We start from the raw sequence: 7,128 nt of genomic DNA, 5'->3' as shown, positions 1-7,128 counted from the left end.
TTAAAACACGAATGAAAGAAGCTGGGGCATTCTCTAAAGATAAGGAGAGGGAAGGACAAGGTTGTAGTTTTTTCTAGGAAAGAGAAAAAATCAAGGACAGGTCTAGGCATATCTGTAAGAAAAGCTGACAATTCCTACTGTGATTTACTCAGTGTGTAAAACCAGCTTATACATAGTCTTCTGGACCATGCAGACGAAATATTATAAATGGAAATTAACCCAATCCATGGGTAAACTTAAGACCTCTAATCATCTCAGTTTATTATCTAAATGATCAGTTCAATCCAGAAGGTATTTACAAAGGCCCTCCTGTGTGATAGGCATTGTAAGCACTCCTAAGAAAATATAGCAATGATACAGGTAACAATGTCTTCCTCAGAGTTCACAATCTAGGTGAGAAGGATAAGAAATATGGCTACACACACATAAAACACAGCACTGTAACTTAATTGGCACACATACTTTAAATCGCTGTAAAACCCAGTGAAAGGCAGAATTAATGAGAGATGGAAATAATGCAGAAAATTTTTTGTTGTTGGAGCTAAGCCATGGGATAATAAAAAGAGAGGAAGATATTCCAGTAGATATAACAGCGTGAACAGAGGTAAAGACTTAATTGAACACTTATGTATGGTTGGATTATAGAAAACCAGCTCTTTGTAAAAAGGTGGAAAAGGTCACCCAGGATTTTAAATGCAGTGTGAAAACAGAAAGTCATTAATCCTGAGAAGTGGATTGACATCCTTGAAGTTTCTCTGTAAGCTTGAGATGGTAGCTGTGTATATGAAAGATTGGAGAGATAAGAAATTGAAGATGGGGAAGCTACTTAGATGGGGACTTCGTTACTCTAGGTAAGACAAATGTTTTTATAATAATGAATGGAGATGCCCTAGGCCGCCTGGGCACCTGTCAGAATGTGAATGAGAAGGAGATAAGGATATGCGTCTGAATATGTGAAAGTGATTTACAGAGAGGGCTTCAATATGGGGAGACATGTGGCAATGTGTGTCCCAATCCAGATTGCCGCTAATGAAGATAAATTAATTAAAAAATAAACACATTTTAGACCTTATATACTGACCTATGTCTATAAGGCCCTTTAGGACCTAATTCAAGAATGCCCCTCCTCTAAGAATCTCCTAGCTTTCAGAAACAGGTCTTACATTTCTTATGCAATTAGAATACAAGCAATTGTAGGAAAATTGGAGAAAGAAGGCAATGTCTTCTATGCTTTTGTTAGTCACTAAATATTCTAGTATAGAGCCAGGCTACAGTAAGTGATTACTATATGGGTGCAAAATGAATCACCCTGATAGACAACTTCTGCAAATACAGGTCATATACACATCAAAGCTAGCTGCTTAGAATGGGGAAATGGGGAAAGGAGAGGTTCTCCGGGGTCAAGGAGATAACCGTCAGGCCTATGTGGACATAGCACAGGAGATTTCTTGAAAAATTTGAAAGTCATTACAGTGGTGGTAGAGGGATTCTTAGGGGATTGGAGCCTGGAGCTCATGCCATGAGGACATCAGGGTGCTTTAAAGCTGCATAGAGTTGAAGTGGTTACAAAATTAAAACCTAGAAGGAAATGACACATATGAAGTCCATTCTGGTGATTTTAATCAAAGGGGAATAATTTTTATTTACTTGTGGGTTAATGGGAAAACAACTTGAGGCATTAAGGAGTGGTAGGATATGTTAACCCGGGCTCTCTTCACAAAATGCTCTTGGGGACTCGTTAGATTGATGTGAAGGTTAGGAAACTGTAAAATTAATTATTTTCCAACACTTTCCATCAGACTAACGCCGATGCAAACACACACGTTTGCTTTTATTCGTGGGATATACAAAAACTTATACCTCAAATGCACATATTACTTAATGTTGAAATATTAGAAGCATTCTTACTAAAATCAGGAATAAGATAAGTATGGCTATTATGATTACTACTATTGAACATTATAATGAAGATTCTAGAATAATGCAATAAGACATGGAAAATAAGTAATAGTCACTAGACAGAAAGAGACACAGCTGATATTATTTGGGATTTATACAAAAATCTAAGTAGTTTCTCAGGTAATCTTTGATTTTTCTATTAGAACTCAAGAAAATTCAACAAGTTTGATGGATTCCATCTAACTATCACTTATTTCTACACACCAGGGACAGTTAGTTATAAAGCATAATTTTCTAATATGAACATGAAGGAAAGTATAAAGCTTACTGGGAGACAGAAAAGAAGTCTTGATAAAATAGAAATATGCCATGTTTGTATTTAGGAAGACTCAATAAATTCTTCATAAATTAATCTAAAAATTTAGTCGCATTCCCAATCAAATTTCTATGGGACTTGACAAATTAATTCTAAAATCCTTGTAGAATAGAAAATGTTACGTGAGTATTTTTTTTTTTTTTAAAGAAAAAGAAAACAATGATGGGGATAGGGCTTGTTAGACATCAAAATATACTATACAGCTGTGGTAATGTACCAAGACACCGAATTGGAATAGAAGTAGATAAAAAGGGATCAGTGGGACTCAAAAGAATTCAAAGATAAATATATTCTAGAGATAGCATTTCATATAACCGAGGAAAGAACTTGGGACAATTGGCTAGCTGAGAAAAAGGAAAATTAGATCCATATCTAAAACAGTATACAAAATTAATTGTAGGAGAAGGGCCCCGGGCCTAGAGCAACTGTGGACTAACCAGGGGGGGGCAGGGGAAGGGGTGGGACACCTGCTGGTGGGCGGGGTCAAGCCCAGTGCCAGGCGAATGGGCTGCGGGCTCTCGGGCTTTGCAGGGAATCTGGAGTCCTGACTCCCAGCCCGGGACTCCACCTGGCATTCGCGGGGCGGGGAAGGGGGGGGGGGAGCGTAGGATGCTCTGAGCACACACAGCCCCAAGACTACCCCTGACACCTTCAGCCAGGCGATGCATGCCCAAGGCCACCCCGCCACGCCCCGCCTACTGCGCCCAGCGCTGCCTTTAGACTCCTCCTTCCTGCTGCTGCTGCCGCTGCTGAGTCTGCAGTCTTGCCTTGACCCCGAACTGCTGCCGGACCCTTGGCAGGCACACGGGCTGCTGACCCACGCCCTGGGCCCCTCGGCCCTTACCCGGCCGGCTCCTGAGCCTGCTGCTCCCGCCCACACTGGGTTGGTGGCTGGAGAACCACCTGGGCACGCGGCGGTTCCTGCGTGCCTCTGCCCTGCTCGCCCTCGCTGCTGGGCTAATAGCCGTGCTGCTGGCAGGCCTCCGGGTGTCCACATGCCTGTCCCTCTGGCCCTGTTACTGCCCTAGACAGCCAAGGGGGGGGGGGGCCTGCCCCCATGGCTGCTGCCTAGATACCACTGCTCAGCGGGAGCCACCCTTCCTACAGCTCTTCTGAGTCCTCCTTGCTGGCCTGGGCTGTGCAGCCGGGGCCTCCCGGTGGCTGGCGCTCTCTGAGCAGTGGCTGCGGGCAATGCAGGAGGGCGTCTTTGGCAGGGCCCCGGCCAGGTGCTGGTCAGACTCCTCCGTACCCCAGGCAGCTTGGCCAAGCTGCTTATCACCCATCCTGCCATCCCTGGACCTCCTTACATGGTCACCCCTAGCCTCTTGTCCTGCAGTGAAGACTCATCCCAGCTCCCGGCCTGGGGTCTGTGCAGCGGACCTGGGTGGGCTCCTCAGAGGTGGGCCTGGCCCAGCTTCCGCCCAGAGACCCCGCTGTGGGCGGCCCTGGATGAGCAGATGCCGCAGGAGGGGATCCAGGCCTCGCTCCTTGAAGAGCCCGCCCCGTGTCCTGAGAACCCCTGCTCTGGCTGCTTAAATGTTCCATCACTTCTCTGGGATGAGGTGGGCGGGCAGGGGTGGGGTCTCCTGGCTCGGGGTCTGGAGGTAGCCTTGACCAGTCCCTCCCCGTGCCCCACATCCTACAGGCTGGAGCACATGGGCTTCCTCACAGAGCAGGCAGTGGTCGTACTAGCAGCCACAGGCCATGTGGAAGATGCCCTGTCACTGCTGGTGGGGGGAAAGGCGGGCACTGAGGTGCTGGTGACTCAGGGCAGGGGCAGCTTGCCCACCCTGAGGGCTCCGGTCCCCCCAGCACACGCAGGCCTTCAGGTGACAAGAAGCTTGGCCTATGGGTAGGTAGTCCAAGCCCAGCCCTCTCTGCTGAGAGTCACAGTGGGGTGCAGGAGAAGCCCCCGTCGGCACCTCCCCCTTGGCAGTGTTTAGAATAAAAACCAGTTTACTTTTTCAAGCCAGACCTTCTTGGGGGCCAAAAAAATTAATTCTAGATAAGTGAGAAATAAAAATGTAAAAAGCTTCAATGTAAAAGAAGAAAATACAGGAAAGAATTGACACTAGATATTGGGGCAGAGATTTTTAAATTAGATACAGTTTGAATAACTGGATGGTACAGAAAGTATCTAACAAAACACATTAACTAAGTTAAAATATAATACATGTATGTTGCAGATGTTTTCTTTCAGTCTAGCAGGTAAATATAAAAAGTTAAAATATAAAAAGTTTCTATTGATAATAAAAAGATAAAGAGGCAAAGAATATGAGCAGGTAGTTCACAGGAAAGGAAATTCAAATAGCTGGAAATATATGAAAAGATATGAAACTTCATTTATAAGCAGAGACATACAAATTAAACAACGATGAAATATCAGTTTTGCTCCCATAAATTTGGAAGACAAAGGGGAATAAGTAGTAGAAGCATAAGGAGCAGAAGATAATGGAGACTTCTATACATTATTGTTGGTGCTAAAATTGATCGATACAGCCTCTTCTGGAGAAGAATTTCACATTGTTTATCAAGATTTAATTGGCAATTAGATTTAAAATAGTATTTGCCTAGAAAAATATTCCCATGTGTACACAATGCATTATAAACATAATAATGTTGTTTATTACATGACTAAGTAAATGTCCATCAAGTACAGTTAAATAAAGTGTTTTATCTAGTCCATGGAATATTACGCAGCAATGAAAAAGAACGAGGTACATTTATATGTACTGTCATAGATCTCTAAGATATACTGCCATCTGAAAAAAATGATTTTATAAAATAATGCACAATATAATTCCTTTTATGTAAAAACAAGTGAACAAAAATATATAATTCTAAATATAAACATATATACATGTAATGTATAGAATAAGATCTGGACATATGTACACCAAACTGTATAAAATTATATCTCAAGAAGCCTGTGAGATTGGTGTGGCAAAGGGGCTCTATTTGTAGAATTATTGATCTGATTGACTATTTACAAAAATGTATGAATTGATTAATTGTATGATTAACAATAATAAATAGGTAAAAACGAAAGCAAAAATCCAAGCATACAAGCACACAAGATTATATCTCATGCCTACAAAAAGCTTGATCTAGGTTTTTTTCTTACATTGTGTAATTGCACAATCCTCCTTCCCAGCAAACTTCTTATTCTCCTTTTTAGGATTTATTCTTGGAAATGTCAATGCCAGGGACTAATCCATTAGCTAATTAGGCACATTTCTGAGTATACAACTACTTTAAGGGATAAAAGATGCTGCATCTCAAGTCCAGACCTTGGCTAATATGCAGATCATTAACTCAAGCCTGATTAATTAAATTTTGTGAAGATATATAGAAGAGCCCTTCTTATTGTTTTTAAATAAAGTGCTAAAAATTTCAGCTCTTCAGTGATCTGAATTTATTGGCCCATATTAGCTTTTCAACAAAGTTTTACATTATCTTGAGTTGTCTATATAACATTGCTTATATCACTGGCTAGAATCTAGCCTTTAGCCATAAACAATGGAAAAGAATTGGACTCTTAATTATATGATCAAACAAATAAGCCATGATGGATACCCTGAAAAAATTATTTTTTCTCAACATTTTCTCTGGAAAACAGAAAAGTGATGAAAAAATCATTCATGGTGAAACCTAGCTGAAGTAAAAGGTATTTTTGTGCGGATGTCTATTCTAAAACATCTTGGTGGGTCACCTCCTAATTCCCACTCCTTATTCAACAAGTATTTCTTAACCCTTTATGTGTCAGACACTATACTAAACCCTGGGGATATAAGCCTTATATAAGACCCTCTTGCCATGGTGAGTTTACAATCTTGAGAGGATGAGACGGTGAAAACACGAAAATGTTGTGTGAAATGTGCTGTGATGTCCTGGAAATACAGCATCCTAGAAGGGGCTTCGGAGGGAGCGGGGTGGGTAGCAAATCTGTGCTCTAGGGGATCAGGAAAGGCTTCTTTGAGGAAGAGAGATTCAAGACATGCAACCAGATGCTTGAAAGATAAGACTTTGCAAACCAAGGGATGAGGGGTACAGGAATTACGGCAGGCATGCCCTGTGCCAGGCACTGTGATGGGCACCTGGCGGCCCCACCCTCACAAAGGCTTGCCTCCCATCTCCCCCTTCCCTCCCAGGCTAGAATTCTTCCGCATGTCCTCTCCCCATTGCCTCTGGCCACCATCACTGACTCCTGAGCCAGCTCCACATACACCCCGTCACCCATCCAGTAGAGGGACAGGCCTGGACTCTCTTCTCCGTCTCCGGCTTCTGCTCTTAGCCACTGGCCCTCCTCCCTCACCCTACCACCCTCCAAATGACTGCAAAATAACTGACAACACTCCAGGTTTAGGTAATTCCCTTTTCAGCCGCAGATTCTTGTGCACCAAACCTGCTCTTGTAAAAGCAAGGGTGTTTATCTTCCTGAGACTGTTCTGAGATGCTAAATCATCTTAATACCCTCACTTACTGTCCTTGCTTTCATAACGACACAGTCAGGAAAACCCTCCCCCCAACAACTTTTTTTCTCCGGTGGTCTAGGAGACACTTTTTAATTTGCAATTGAATTTGTCATAATTTGCCCTTCTTAAGGGCTACACTTCACTAGGGAAAGTTCCCTAGCTTATTCCAATAACCGCTTATAGTGAATAGTGTCTATTATACTAAGGAGTTTTCCAGAATCCTTACTTTTATGATAAGCAGAACTCCCAACCACCCTTCCAGCACTCACCCCCTGCCAATTAAAATAAATACATATGCATAAAATATGCTGAAGGAATAAATAAATACTTGTGCTGGAATTTGGGCATCTGCTTGATAATTATTCAGCAACATGACTC

General features: G+C 42.6%; 1 pseudogene; it reads left to right on the top strand.

Annotated features, from left to right (window-relative positions):
• Positions 1-2,937: 2,937 nt before the first annotated feature.
• The window catches only part of LOC115526883, a 30,601-nt pseudogene continuing 26,410 nt past the window's right edge, over positions 2,938-7,128 (top strand).

This window comes from Lynx canadensis, chromosome D2, assembly GCF_007474595.2.
Source record: "Lynx canadensis isolate LIC74 chromosome D2, mLynCan4.pri.v2, whole genome shotgun sequence".
Classification (NCBI taxonomy): Eukaryota; Metazoa; Chordata; class Mammalia; order Carnivora; family Felidae; genus Lynx; species Lynx canadensis.
Note: the sequence above shows the minus strand (reverse complement) of the source record. Positions and strands in the feature narration are given on the sequence as shown.